This window comes from Bos grunniens, chromosome 1 (genome assembly GCF_055505025.1).
Source record: "Bos grunniens cultivar Pamir isolate PY7600 chromosome 1, Bosgru_T2T1.0, whole genome shotgun sequence".
NCBI classification, from domain to species: domain Eukaryota; kingdom Metazoa; phylum Chordata; class Mammalia; order Artiodactyla; family Bovidae; genus Bos; species Bos grunniens.
Window position 1 is genome coordinate 97753908 of NC_141165.1, and position 16351 is coordinate 97770258.

A 16351-nucleotide genomic window follows, 5' to 3' on the forward strand; every position below is an offset into this window, starting at 1 on the left:
TTGCAGGCAGATTCTTTACCAGCTGAGCCACAAAAGAAATCCTTTATCAAATCCTAGTCACTTGATGTTTTTTCCTAAGCATTTCTGTTAGTGATGTTTCTTTTAGATAACAGCTCTACAAGGTTTCTGACAAGTATCTATATTTTTAACATAGACAAGCTAATATGAACTATATCCTGTACTAGTTAGCTAAAGTTCTATAAATATAATATAAAAAGCGGCAACTCAATATACAAAGCATTTAATTAATTTATTTGGTAGTACCAAATTCCTGATACTGAAAACTTATTCAAATAACTTGCATTAGTCTTTTTAAAAATGCTTACGAGTTTCTATTGGTATTTCATAACATAAAATCTTAGAGCTTGTGTATCTTCTTTTATTGACCTGTTTAAATCTGTGGTTTTTTTTTTTTTTTAACTACCATAATATGAATTTAATTGACCTCTTTGGGAGTAAGACACATAGGTACTGAGCTAAGTGTATGGTTTTCCACAGTCTCTTAATACAATGCCTTGTACATACTAGGTGGTAAGTAAATGTTGAATGAATGCATGTATAAATAAAACATTTCTGAAAGAATAGAGGCCTAGAAACTTGTTATTTGCTTTATATTTTGGATGGTCTTCATGTACTTCCTTTAGCTCTCACACTGTGGATGAGATGGAGATGAGACTACTGATAAATTCTTTCCTTAAAATGAGAAATGAATATATAAGAATTGATACTCAACACAATCAAGAATTGCCATAACACTATTTGCAATATACTTTGCATTCATTTTGCTGACTATGAGAAGTCTTTACATTATCCCTCTTTTACACAGAATGCTGAGGTATTCAATGACTAAGTCACTAATCACCTAGAAAATGTTTTCAGCATAGATGTAAATAAAATTCTGTGTTGTGTGAGCAATGCTATGGCTTTCCTAAGCAATCATTTTCTCCCCCAAACTCTCCTACCCCGACCCTATCACTATCTCACTGAAAACACAAACTATGCAGGCTTTCTTAGGATCGGGTAGATCAGATCACATTTAAAAATTTGTGTTTTCCTAAACATAAGTAGTGGGCCCTGTATTTACTGTACACATGTTTATAATTATGGTTTCTGTTATTCACTGAATTCTAATTGTAAATAAATGAAGAAAAAGCCAAGTAGAAGTAGAGTCAAAGTAGTGTTTGTCATGACCTGCTTTAGTTAACGCCCCTCTAAAGTTCCATTATGTATGGCACGAGACGGTCCTATAACAATGGCAGAAGTAGCAAAGTGATCCCTTTATCTGCATCAAAACATCTTTCTTAGGCATCTCAAATTCTGGTTGATGATATTCATGTGTACTATTAGGTTTGGAAGTACACAAGCTGTTTCCTCTGGGAATAGCTTTTCTTTCATTTTAGTTTACACCAGTGGGTGAGAGACCAATATCAGGGACATTCTTTTTTTCCAGAAACTTAGTGTGGTAGAATCAACTATATTCTTTTGTTAGACTAATGTTAGAATTGAGAGAGAACCAAAACTATCTATTAGCTAGAATACTAAACCAGATGATAGCAGATGCTTCAGTGACCTGTACTAGGAATTACAGTTTGGAATACTCAGGAGGGAAAGATCACTAAACCCTAGGATTCCTGAACATTACTGCAGATTTCCCTGTGATTTCAGGGTTAAAGAAAGAAAGGGTTAAAGGAAGAAATATTTATTGAGGACATAGCATGTCTAGATATAATTTCTTTCTCTCTCCCCTTCCTTTTCTCCCTCCCTCCCTCATTTCCTTCCTTTCTTTTATTCCACACAATAATTGAATACGTACCATTTGTTAGACAGTGAGTTAGGCTAAATAGATAAAACAGTGTCCTTGCTCTCAAAGAGCATACAGAGATATGTCAACAGAGCTCCTTTTGTCTTCAACACTTATTAGTATAGACCCAGTCAAGTTAACCTAATTTTTTGTTTGTTTGTTTGCTTTGTTAGTCCTTTGGAAAATTGGAAAAATAGTAGTATCTACATTATATATTGCTGTGTTGAGTTAGATATAACAACACATGTAAAATTCTTAGTTCAGTGGTTGATATATAGCAAATGCTGAATAAATCTTAGCCCAACTACTATTATTTCCAACACTATCCCCACCACTACTACAACTTAGATGCTGAAGGAAGATCACCTACTTGCCTGAGAGCAAGTATCTTGGTCTGGACATTGTCACATTGATTGTTCTAAAAGTTCTATCTAATTACCTCTAATTTCTTTTAGAAGAAATTCTAAAAATCACATAGGGTTAGAACTTGAAGGGATCTTAATAGTTATCTATTTAATATCTTTGTTTTATCCATGATGAGAAAATAAGCTCAGAAAAGTTCATGTACTTGTCAGGGTTACACAGTATAATGGGTAGTTCAGTTCAGTTGCTCAGTCATGTCCGACTCTTTGCGACCCCATGGACTGCAGCACACCAGGCTTCCCTATCCATCACCAACCCCTAGAGCTTGCTCAAACTCATGTCCATTGAATCCATGATGCCATCCAACCATCTCATCCTCTGTCGACTCCTTCTCCTCCTGCCTTCAATCTTTTCCAACATCAGGGTCTTTTCCAGTGAGTCAGCTCTTCTCATCAGGTGGCCAAAGTATTGGAGTTTCAGCTTCAGCATCAGTCCTTCCAATGAATTTTCAGGGTTGATTTACTTTAGGATTGACTGGTTTGATCTCCTTGCAGTGCAAGAGACTCTAAAGAGTCTTCTCTAACACCACAGTTCAAAAGCATCAGTTCTTTGGTGCTCAGCTTTCTTTATGGTCCAACTCTCACATTAGAACATGACTACTGGAAAAACCATAGCTTTGACTAGATGGAACTTTGTTGGCAAAGTAATGCCTCTGATTTTAATATGCTGTCTAGGTTGGTCATAGCTTTTCATCCAAGGAGTGAAACTCAACTCAAGGAGTGTATACCAATACAGAGTGACTTTTATATTCCAGGGAAATGTTTATATATAGATATGTTGTGTTAGTTGCTCAGGAGCATCCGACTCTTTGTGTCCCATTAGATTGTAGCTCGCCAGACTCCTTTGTCCATGGAATTCCCCAGGCAAGAATAATACTGGAGTGGGTAGCCATTCCTTTCTCTAGGGAAATCTTCCCAACCCAGGGATATATATATACATAAATATATATGTATATATGTATTTATATATATTATTATGTATATTATATATATATTTGATAATTCTTTCAACAATCTGTTAGGTAGATGCTGTTTTGCCCATTTTACAGGTGGGGAAAAAAAAAAACCTTACACACAGAAAGAATAAGCAATTTGTCCAAGATCATACTGACAGTAAATGTGAAATGGTAGTACTTGAACCCAAAATTCAGTCCTGCCTTTTAAATGTATCAGTTTCCTAACAACTCAGTCAAAAGCCCCCAAAATACTCTGAGCATTTAAGGGATTTTTTTTTCTGTCATTAAGGTTTGTGCCAAAGGACATTTTATCCATCAAAAATGGTGCATTATGCTATTATATAAATGTCCAGCATTGACTGCCTACATCCTCACTCCTGAATTTTTTGCTGACAGTTGTCTTTGAAGGCTGTGTTTTAGCTCTTCTGCACCTGATGAAGCTTTTGGATAGAACGGATTCTGAACATAGACTGCATGGGTTGATTCTGGCCCCAGTTTGTGTGGGTGGCATCGAGAGCCAAGTCATGCTCAGAGTCTGCTTCTCAACACATGTGCACTCTGCTTTCCTTGTCTCTCTCTCTCCCCTCTCCTTCATCTTTGTTTTCACTCTTAACAGGTAGTTTATGATTTTTCCCCATTTTTTACAATATCTACCATGAGTTATTCCTTGAAAAGAAATAAGTGTAAAGAATAACAAAATAAGGAATATCTCTGCTTATGTGAAAGCCAATGTTGCCGTAGGTATTTACGATAAACTGGTCACAGCCTTGTTGTTACTCATTTACATGGAGGAGCAAGGGGCCTTGTGCACCTCATTTTAAGTTTTCTATCTTACCATTGTAACAGTTTGTCCTCACTTTGAAGTCTTAAAGCAGACTTGCTCATGACCCGATTTCACTAATAATTCTCTTAAGTAACCCTTGTACTCATTTATAAGATTTTTTTTTCCACCCACTGTTGTCTAGCCTGGTTTAAAATTTTTATATATGTACTTTTAAAAAATTGATTAGCTGGAGAGCTGCCCATTCCTCTGTGCTGTATAATAAGGATTTAAAAACTGCACACAGAATTCTGTATAGTGTAATTAAAACTGACCCACATTTGGACCTGAGTACACCAGGACTTAGCCAAACTTGCCATGAGCTGAGTTCTGGTGGCAGATGGGAACTAATGAGGACACACTCCACTCCAGAATTTCCCAGCTGCTTGGCCCCTTTTTGTACAAACAAGGTTTGGAGCGAAGTCCAGATCCCAAGAGTATGTTCTGTAAATGCGCTGAACCCAATGATTTGGGAAATGTTATCACAGAATCAGACTGTTTCAAAGTCTCCGTAAGACCTCAGCTACTCTCAGATTTTAAAGATGAAAATTCAAAGGGACCTTTTGTGTTCTCTCTCCAACCAATTTTTAATTTTAAAGTGAATTAAAATCACATTCCCCTTCCCCCCCGCCCCCAACTCCAGTCTGTTTTCCTGTGCCTAGGGACAGAATGATGATGTTTATCCAAACGTGGAGATTTGCAGGTGGTTGTCTTAGGATAGACAAGGTCTCCTTGCAACCTATAGATCTCTTCAACTGGTTTGATGTCCTGGGACTATTCAGGCAGATGTAATTGAATCAGTTTGAAGCAGCTGTAGCTGGCATGTGGTCTCTCAGATTGCTAGCACCTGCTTGTTTTTTTGCAACTCACTAGAGTGAAAGAAGTGCCAAAACCAGCATTGGTCTTGGAGCAGATAAAGCACTTCAAATCCTATATTCCATTCTCCTTCCAGTCTAGCCACATCACCACTGGTGCCTGAATTAATAAAGCCCCTTTTCATGATTATGTCTGAGGTAAACTTTTCCTTCTCATTCTTCTCTGTGTTGAGATCCTGACAGTATTGATCATGCTAGTCCAAAAAAATAAGGGAGTATAATGGTGATCAGGTGGCTTTGAGACTCTCTTATCATTAGACAACTGAGTAGCCTGTGGTTTGCAGAATCATTTAAATGAACGTACCAAATTCATTTGCTGTTCCAACACAGTCTTATTGGCACAGAGAATGAGCAGTTAATGTATAACAAACTGTGAGCTGTTATGGAATATGATAAATACATTTGCTAAGCAGGAGGGAATATAAAATGGAACTATTTCTTTAATGTAACTAAACTAATCGACATGGATTTCTTCAGCACTTACTAGGTATAAGAAGATGCAGTCTACTGAAAAAGGGATAGAAATTGTAGGGCATACTAAATATATATAATATATTTTTAAAAGTTGTATATTTAGAATTTTAAAAAGCTTAAATCTATTTTTGAATGCTTGTTTTCTTTATCTTCTGTTTGTTCCATTATTGTAACAGATAATATTATACAAATAATATTATTTGGCAGGCATATATTTAATTTTGAAATATTATCGATTTACTGATGTTTAATTTGAACCTGGAATTGATGAAGTCAACACATTTACCTGAAATTGAGAGCTTATGTAGTAACATTTCTTTCAGTTCAGTTAAGTCACACAGTTCTGTCCGACTCTTTGCGACCCCATGGTCTGCAGCATGCCAGGATTCCCTGTCCATCATCAACTCCCGGAGCTTACTCAAATGTTTGTCCATCGAGTTGGTGATGCCATCCAATCATCTTATCCTCTGTTGTCCCCTTCTCTTCCCGCCTTCAATCTTTCCCAACATCAGGATCTTTTCAAATGAGTCAGTTCTTTGCATCAGGTAGCCAAAGTATTGGAGTTCCAGATTCAGCATCATCAGTCCCTCCAATGAATATTCAGGACTGATTTCCTTTAGGATGGACTGGTTGGATCTCCTTGCAGTTCAAGGGACTCTGAAGACTCTTCTCTACCACCACAGTTCAAAAGTATCATTCTTCAGTGCTCAGCTTTCTTTACAGTCCAACTCTCACATCTACACATGACTATTGGAAAAACCATAGCTTTGACTAGATGGACTTTTTAATATGCTCTCTAGGTTGGTCATAGCTTTTCATCCAAGGAGCAAGAGTCTTTTAATTTCATGGCTGCAGTCACCATCTGCAGTGATTTTGGAGTCCAAAAAAATAAAGGCAGCCACTGTTTTCATTGTTTCCCCATCTATTTGACATGAAGGGATGGGACCGGATACCACGATCTTAGTTTTCTGAATGTTGAGTTTTAAGCCAACTTTTTCACTCTCCTCATTCACTTTCATCAAGAGCCTCTTTAGTTCTTCTTCGCTTTCTGCCATGAGTTGTGGTATTATCTGCATACCTGAGATTATTGATATTTCTCCCAGCAATCCTGATTCCAGCTTGTGCTTCATCCAGCTGGGCATTTCTCGTGATGTACTCTGCATATAAGTTAAGTAAGCATTCTAAAGTTACTTTAGAATGGTTTAATATTAATAATCTTCTGAGATATTGTTTATGCAACCCACTCCAGTGTTCTTGCCTGGAGAATCCCCGGGACAGGGGACCCTGGTGGGCTGCAGTCCCTGGGGTCGCTGAGGGTTGGACGCAACTGAGCGACTTCACTTTCACTTTTATGAATAATAGTAATATGAGTAAAATCTAAAAAAGTCATTTTGTTATCAGCAAATGCCTATTTTGCAAGGTATGACTGAACCTATGCTATAGACGTAAAGTATATATGATTTTTGGCTATAAGAATATTATAGTATACTTGAAGATATAGGATATAAATTAAAGTAAGATACTCAATATTAAATGTATACTCTAGACCTGGATTTGGTGAAAAATAATTGCTATAAAAGTAAAAATACTAGCACTCTTGTTGTCAAATATGACTCTGGACCCAATGTCCCCCTACTCCCCTTCATTGCCCCTGAAGGACAATGAATCTATCAATGATCTATCATGGTTCTCTCTGCCACTAGACCAGAACTTGCTCTAAGAATTCTCCTGAGGACAACACTTCAGCTAACTTACCAGTTGATGGCAGTTGATTTAAGATGAAACCCGTTTGTCATCGCTGAACAAGTCATTAATTACAAAAGATTTCAGTGGAAATAAGAGCTCAGTGAGCTGCAAGTAAAACACAGGATTTGAGCTAGGCCTTGAAATAACATGAAACGTAGGATTTATTTGATTAGAACATTATACTTATCTAAAAAGAAACAAGAATTTAAGAAACACTCTATAACCTAGTCATTACTAATACTGTTAAATCATTTGCTTCTTAGTAACAATGTTCTTTCCTCTGTGACAAAGATTTAATATTAATTTATAAAATAATTGTTTCATGCTGATCCATGTTCAAAATCACCTTTTTGTTTTATTTATTTATTCATTCATTCATTCAATGCAAATAGTTCTATCTATTGACATAACTGAATTCGTTTTCCACCTGATTGTATGAATACCATAATCATCTACGTCTGGCAGCATAACTTCAAACTCTGTTTCCACCTTTATGTGGCCTCCCTCTCTGTGTGTATCTCTCTATTCTCTCCTCTTCTTATAAGAACACCAGTCATTGGATTAAATGACTTGAACCTTAAATCCAAGATGATTTCATCACAAGATCTTTAACTAGTTATATCTACAAATGCCCTGATTTCCATAAATGTCAGGTTCTGAGTTTCTAGATAGACATGAACATTTGGAGGATATATTCAACATACTATAGAGTGTAACTTAAATTTTCTGTAGTAAATAACTACAGAAGGCTTATTTGTATACTTACACATTAATTCTTTTTCTCCTCTGTAGTTGACAAAATATATCTGTTCAGCATTTGTAGAATACTTGCTGCATTCAAACTTTGGTATTTTTATGGATGTAGTTGAATCGTGAGTACATTCTCTTTCATACTCTTAAACTACTGAAATTTCCACTTTATTATAGATGCTGAACTTAAGGCATAGAAGAAATAATCAACAGAGTTATAGTTCCTTCACAGATGCAGTACAAAATTAAAAACTGACTTTGGTATGTCCAACTCTTCTGTGAATCTTTGTGTGTTGAGATACTAAATATACTTTAAGGTCCATAATATTTTCAAGTAACTTTCAGTTCAGTTCAGTTCAGGTGCTCAGTCATGTCTGACTCTTTGAGACTCCATGAACTGCAGCATACCAGACCTCCCTGTCCATTATCAACTCCTGGAGTTTACCCAAATTCAAGTCCATCCAGCCATCTCATCCTCTGTCATCCCCTTCTGATATCTGATATCAAGATATTACATCTGATATCTGATATCAAGATATTACACCCTCTGTCATCCCCTTCTCCTCCCACCTTCAATCTTTCCCAGAATCAGGGTCTTTTTTAATAAGTCAGTTCTTCTCATCAGGTGGCCAAAGTATTGGAGTTTCAGCTTCAACATCAGTCCTTCCAATGAACACCCAGGACTGATCTGCTTTAGGATGGACTGATTGGATGTCCTTGCAGTCCAAGGGACGCTGAAGAGTCTTCTCCAACACCACTGTTCAAAAGCATCAATTCTTTTGCGTTCAGCTTTCTTTATAATCCTACTCCCACATCCATTCATGACTACTGGAGAAACCATAGCCTTGACTAGAAGGACCTTTGTTGGTAAAGTAATGTCTCTGCTTTTTAATATGCTGTCTAGGTTGATCATAACTTTCCTTCCAATCACCAAGTATCTTTTAATTTCATGGCTACAGTCAACATCTGCAGTGATTTTGGAGCCCAAAAGAATAAAGTCAGCCACTGTTTCCACTGTTTCCCCATCTATTTGCCATGAAGTGATGGGACCAGATGCCATGATCTTAGTTTTCTGAATGTTGAGCTTTAAGCCAGATTTTTCACTCTCTTCTTTCACTTTCATCAAGAGGCTCTTTAGTTCTTCTTCACTTTATGTCCTAAGGGTGGTGTCATCTGCATATCTGAGGTTATTGATATTTCTCCCGGCAATCTTGATTCCAGCATGTGCTTCTTCCAGTCCAGCATTTCTCATGATGTACTCTGCATACAAGTTAAATAAGCAGGGTGACAATATACAACCTTGACGTACTCCTTTTTCTATTTGGAACCAGTCTGTTGTTCCATGTCCAGTTCTAACTGTTGCTTCCTGACCTGCATACAGATTTCTCAAGTGGCAGGTCAGGTGGTCTGGTATTCCCATCTCTTTCAGAATTTTCCACAGTTTATTGTGATCCACATAGTCAAAGGCTTTGGCATAGTCAATAAAGCAGAAGTAGATGTTTTTCTGGAACTTTTTTGTCTTTTTGGTGATCCAGCAGATGTTGGCAATTTGATCTCTGGTTCCTCTGCCTTTTCTAAATCCAGCTTGAATATTTGGAAGTCCATGGTTCACATATTGTTGAAGCCTGGCTTGGAGAATTTTGAGCATTACTTTACTAGTGTGAGAGATGAGTGCAATTGTGTGGTAGTTTGAGCATTCTTTGGCATTGCCTTTCTTTGGGATTGGAATGAAAACTGACCTTTTCCAGTCCTGTGGCCACTGCTGAGGTTTCCAAATTTGCTGGTATATTGAGTGCAACACTTTCACAGCATCATCTTTCAGGATTTGGAATAGCTCAACTGGAATTCCATCACCTCCACTAGTGATGCTTCCTAAGGCCCACTTGACTTCACATTCCAGGATGTCTGGTTCTTAGGTGAGTGATCACACCATCGTAATTAACTGGGTCATGAAGATCTTTTTTGTACAGTTCTTCTGTGTATTCTTGCCACCTCTTTTTAATCTCTTCTGCTTCTGTTAGGTCCATACCATTTCTGTCCTTTATTGAGCCCATCTTTGCATGAAATGTTCCCTTTGTATCTCTAATTTTCTTGAAGAGATCTCTAGTCTTTCCCATTCTGTTGTTTTCCTCTATTTCTTTGCACTGATCACTGAGGAAGGCTATCTTATCTCTCCTTGCTATTCTTTGGAACTCTGCATTCAGATGCTTATATTTTTCCTTTTCTCCTTTGATTTTTGCTTCTCTTCTCTTCACAGCTATTTGTAAAGCCTCTTTACTCATGACATAAATTATTAGTTACAAAATTTTTTCATAGTGATATCAAGATATTATAGGCCAAGTATGCACCTAAAATTTAGTGTCATAGAGTGACAAAGAACATTGCACTAAATAACAGCTTACTGTAGCAATGAGATAAGACAAGATCTTTATTAGAGTGTTATGAATCTGGCTGTATAAGAATACACCTTCATTAAGTGATAACTGGAAGTTATGAGCATCCAGGACTTAATTGAGAAAGCAAGACTCAGCTCAGAGAGGTTAATATCTAACCTGATAGAGCCAGTAAGTGACTGAGACAGAATTTAAACTAAACTCTATTCAAGTGCAAAACCTGCATTCTTTATACTTCTCCCAAGTTAGTTTCCAAAGGATTGAAATATTTTTACGCTGAAAATGTAAGTGAGAAGTATTATTAGATAAGAGTAAATAGAGGGAGCAGAAAGTAAAGCCAGTCCTGAGAGAATTGCAATAGAATTGGAAGCATTTGTTGGTCCTTTCCAACTCATGATTTTGTGATATTACAGGTGTGTTTTCTTTACAAATACTCAATAGGCCAACAATTTGAATTTTAAAAAATATATAATTACGTCTTATCTACTGGACAGATTCTTACAAGTTGGAGCTCCTCTGCTGTACTTCTGTTCTGGATAATATAATTATATGCTCAAAGGACAGACAGAATTAAAAGTAGGTACTAGATATCCCTGCCAGAAAAAAATAAAGATTAAATAGAAATGAAAAGTAATCTCTGAAATAGTAACATAGTTAAATATCAAAGTGATTTTGATATACAAAATTATGATTTGCTTCCAAAATATATTAATTGAATGAACTCTTCTAATATGTCTTGTTCCTATTGCTATAAGGACCAAAGAGAAAAAAAGTATCTTTCTGCTAAATTGCAGATTACTTTTTGGTATGGATCAAGCTTCTATGGTGGTGAACATCAGACCCAGTTTCAGGCAGTGGAAATACTGCTCTGAGCAAGAAGATCAAGATGCTGTAACTCATGAGTTAAGATGGCAGGAGGATGGCAGTACGTGTGTATCAGTCAGTCAGTGCAGTTGCTCTTTGTGTCCAACTCTTTGTGATCCCATGAAGTACAGCACGCCAGGATTCCCTGTCCATCACCAACTCCTGGAGCTTGCTCAAACTCAAGTTAGTGACGCCATCCACCCAGCTCATCCTCTGTCGTCCCCTTCTCCTCCTGCCTTCAAATCTTTCCCAGCATCAGCGTCTTTACCAATGAATCAGTACTTCACATCAGGTGGCCAAAGTATTGAAGTTTCAGCTTCAGCATCAGTTCTTCCAATGAATATTCAGGACTGATTTCCTTTGTGGATTGACTGGTTTGGTCTCCTTAAAGTCTAAGGGACTCTCAAGAGTCTTCTACAATACCACAGGTCAAAAGCATCAGTTTTTCAGTGCTCAGGTTTCTTTATGGTCCAACTCTCATATACATACATTTCTACTGGAAAAACCATAGCTTTGATTAGAAGGACCTTTGTTGGCAAAGTAGGTTTATCATAGCTTTTCTTGCAAGAAGCAAGCATCTTTTAATTTTAAGTCTACAGTCAACATCTGCATTGCTTTTGGAGCCCAAGAAAATAAAATTTGTCACTGTTTCCACTATTTCCCCATCTGTTTGCTATGAAGTGATGGGACCAGATGCCATGATCTTAGTTTTCTTAATGTTGAGCTTTAAGCCAACTTTTTCACTCTCCTGTTTCATCTCCATCAAGAGGCTCTTTAGTCCCTCTTCACTTTCTGTCCTAAGGATGGTATCATCTGCATATTGAGATTATTGACATTTCTCCCAGCAATCTTCATTCCAGCTTTTGCTTCATCCAGTCTGGGATTTTGAATGATTTAAAGTTAAATAAATTAAATTAAATAAGCAGGGTGACAATATACAGCCTTGATGTACTCCTTTCTCAATTTGGAACCGGTCTATTGTTCCATGTCCAGTTCTAACTGTTGCTTCTTGACCTGCATACAGATTTCTCAGGATGCAGGTCAAGTGGTCTGGTATTCCCATCTCTTTCAGAATTTTCCAGTTTGTTGTGATCAGAGTCAAAGGCTTTGGCATAGTCAATGAAGCAGAAGTAGATGTTTTTCTGGATTTCTCTTGCTTTTTCAATGATCCAGCTGATGTTGGCAATTTGATCTCTGGTTCCTTTGCGTTCTCTTGGCAAAACTGTTAGCCTTTGCCCTGTTTCATTTTGTACTCCAAAGCTAAACTTGACTGTTACTCCAGGTATCTCTTGACTTCCTAATTTACATTCCAGTTCCCTATGATGAAAAGGACATGTTTTTTTGCTGTTAATTCTAGAAGGTCTTGTAGGTCTTCATAGAACCATTCAATTTCAGTTTCTTCAGCATTAATGATTGGATACTGTGATAGTGAATGTTTTGCCTTGGAAATGAACAGAGATCATTCTGTTGTTTTTGAGATTGCACCCAACTACTTCATTTCAGACTCTTTTGTTGACAATGAGGGCAACTCAATTTCTTCTAAGGGATTCTTGCCCACAGTAGTAGATATAATGGTCATCTGAATTAAATTCACCCATTCCAGTCCATTTTATTTCACTGATTCCTAAACTGTCAATGTTCACTCTTGCCTGACTATTATGTGTGTATGGGAGGAAACAAAAAGAGAAATTAATAAGATATGTCTAGAAAGCAGTTGTTCCATCCAGGGTGGAATTACTAGATGTCCCTCTTGTAAATGAAATTCTGCCTCTTCGAGAATGCAATATGAATTTCCCAGGATCTACTGGTAATACAAGAATTTCATGGTTTTTAGTAATACAATGGGCATATAGTAAGTTTTTAGAATTGGTACTAGAAGTTGAGGGGCTTCCCAGGTGGAGCAGAGATAAACCATCTGCCTGCCAATTCAGGAGATGCAAGAGATGCAGTTTCGATCCCTGGGTTTGAAAGATCTCCTGGAGGGCACGGTAACCCATTTCAGTATTCTTGTCATGGACAGAGGAGCCTGCTGGGCTACAATCCATAGCGTCACAAAGAGTTGGGCATCACTGAATGACTGAGCAGAAAACACTATAGGCTATTTAGGAAGTACAATAGGAAAAAAACAAAACAAAAACAAAAACAAGAATGGCTGGGGAAGGGGAGAGGGTCATCGATGGACTTCCTGTGGAAATAACGCTTGAACTAGGAGCAGGAAAATATAAAGAAGCCAGTCAGTGAAAAATCTGGAGCACAAGAAATTTGATCTCTAAATTCTTATAGGTTTCTAAGTGTTGTGTGCACAAGGTGTGTGTGTGTTAGAGTAGTCAGGTAAGGGGATATGTGTCCTGTCTGTCCACTATTAAAAATGTAAAATTAAAATGTCTGCTTCAAGGGCATCCAGTTGACCCTCCTCTTCATCCTGATAGTGAACACAGAAAAAATAAGCATTCAGGAATGGATTAAAGAAGCTTAACTATTTCTTCCTAAAATCTTAGAAACTTCTCGTTTGTGAAAGCCAAAGTTAGTTAAGCTACAAGGAGATGGACTAGATTTATCGTTATTCTTAGCTGCCTTTATTAATTCCATCACCTGCTTTGATCTCAAGGGTTAGTAGAGGAGCCACACGAATTCTTGATCATTTCTCCCTTTGCCAAATTATCTTTTCTAGGAGTAATATCATACCCTTTCCTCTTTTTCTGTACATGAAGGCCATAAATGAAAATGGAAAATCAAATGGAATTTCCTTAGATTTAATTTTTTTGAACTATTAGACTTATAATTGTGTGCTTAGTGCTTAGTCACTCAGTCGTGTCCAACTCTTTATGACCCCATGAACTGTAGCCCACCAGGCTTCTCTATCCATGGGGATTCTTAAGGCAAGCATACTGGAGTGGGTTGCCCTGTCCTCCTCCAGGGAATCTTCCCAACCCAGGGATCAGACCCAGATCTCCTACATTGCAGGCAGATTACTTTACCAGGGAAGTCTTATAATTAGGCTGCTGCTGCTGCTAAGTCGCTACAGTCGTGTCTCACTCTGTGCAACCCCACAGACAGCAGCCCACCAGGCTCCTCCATCTCTAGGATTCTCCAGGCAAGAATACTGGAGTGGGTTGCCATTTCCTTCCCCAATGCATGCATGCATGCTAAGTCGCTTCAGTGGTGTCTGACTCTGTGTGACCCCATGAACAGCAGTCCAGCAGGCTTCTCTGTCCATGGGATTCTCCAGGCAAGAATACTGGAGTGGGTTGCTATGTCCTTCTCTGTATAATTAGGTTAAGCTATAACTTTTTAGGAATATGTAGTTATCTTTCCCTGGTATCTCAGCTGGTAAAGAATCTGCCTGGAATGCAAGATCCAAGTTCAATTCCTGGGTCAGAAGGATATCCTGGAGAAGGGATAAGCTACCCACTCCAGTATTCTTGGACTTCCTTCGTGGCTCAGATGGTAAAGAATCCACCTGCAATGCAGGAGACCTGGGTTCGACCCCTGGGTTGGGAAGATCCCCTGGAGGAGGGCATGGCAACCCACTCCAGTTTTCTTGCCTAGAGAATCCCCATGGACAGAGGAGCCTGGTGGCTACAGTCCATGGGGTCCCAAAGAGTCGGACAGGATTGAGCAACTAAGCACACAACACAGTTATCTTTCCATTTGAACTGCACACAAGAAATCTGTTCTTCTCATCTTTACCTTCATTCTCAAGCAGGAATTTCTCCACATACTTCATTCAAAATTAAATTGTTTATCCATAACTAGATAAGAATATGTGGTAGTAAATTACTGAAATTGATGAAATTTGAATTTTTCTGAGTTTAATGTGTCTAATCAACATTACACTCAGGGCATTATTATTGCCCATTGCTTGCTGCTATAACAGATGACAGTATTACCAGGACCCAGGATGATACTGTATGAAAAACTGCACAATGAAATACACACTCTATTGTGAGTATTTGAAAAATAGAGCAGAATAACACTTCCAGAAATGTGGTTTTTGATGAGCAGATTTACATTTTTTTAACTAGAGAAACTAAGAACCTCTCAGTATAAATTTTGATAGGCTTTGCATTCATGCATGCTCAGTCGTGTCCAACTCTTTGCAACTCCATGAACTGTAGCCTGCCAGGTTCCTCTGCCCATGGAATTCTTCAGGCGGGAATACTGAGTGTATTTCCTTCTTAAGAGGGTCTTCCAGACCCAGGGAGCGAACTGGTATTTTCTACATCTCTTACATTGGCACACGGATTCTTTACCACTGTGTTGATAGACTTTATGTACATTCTAATTTATAAACCAAATTGTGGTGTGATTGATAATACATATTGTTAGCAGTTATACCATTGAATATTATCACACAAATTCCCATAGGTTTGTTTTTATCATGATAACAGAAACCAAAAATAAAGGCAAGAGCTACTTCCTTTTCAGAAATACTACAGTGCACAATTTTTACTATGTAACTGAATTAACCATTCAATTTGTCATCCAACCATGACTGAGATTTTGCTTTTACAAACAGCTATCCAAGTGTCAAGAATATTAAGTTGTAATGGAAGAAGGCCATTATCATACTGAAGCTTCAAATACCATAAATAAAAAAATACCAATTACATTTTTTATAACTCGTAAGCATGCACTATAATGTCATAGAAAATCACAAACCTGTTAAAGAGCATTTGTGATAATATATACCTGAATTGTAAACCAATTTTGAAATTTTGTTCTACTCAAGTTGTGTATCTGAAAGTATATATCAAGAATAGATTCAAGAAAACTCCAGGGCCAATGGGGATTCCCAGGTGGCACAGTGGTAAAGAACCCACCTGCCAATACAAGAGACACAAGAGATGCAGATTCAATCCCTGTGTCGGGAAGATTCCCTGAAGTAGGAAATGGCAAGCCACTCTAGTTCTTAACTGGAAAATTCCATAGACAGAGGAGCCTGGTGGGCTGCAGTCCATGGGGTTGCAAAGAGTCAGACATAACTGAGCAACTTATCAGGCACACACACACCAGGGCCAATATTAAAAGTTGACAATGAATTATATAAAAAATACATTCCTCATTAGTCTCATTTGGTGTGTTTCAATACCTTTGCAGAACTAAACTGTGGAGACCTAGAAGCACAACTTGCCCAGTGAGTATAGTATTTAAGATATTATTTAGTTTTTCCAGCTTATGAAGATTTTCATCACACACATTGTTTCCTTTTGTCATGAAGACATGATTACAGTCCATCAACAAAGTACC

At 37.8% G+C, this 16351-nt stretch overlaps 1 protein-coding gene across 43 annotated transcripts in view; it reads left to right on the top strand.

Annotated features, from left to right (window-relative positions):
- The window catches only part of ZBTB20 (zinc finger and BTB domain containing 20), an 847908-nt gene that overhangs the window by 228628 nt on the left and 602929 nt on the right, over nucleotides 1–16351 (top strand). For 9 of the 43 annotated variants that reach the window (XM_086405065.1, XM_086405264.1, XM_086405122.1 and 6 more), the window contains one exon: nucleotides 16202–16238. The exons of the other annotated variants lie outside the window; for them this stretch is intronic. The gene's annotated coding sequence lies outside the window, so the exon portion shown is untranslated. The remainder of the gene's footprint in view (nucleotides 1–16201; nucleotides 16239–16351) is intronic. 43 annotated transcript variants of the gene reach the window in all.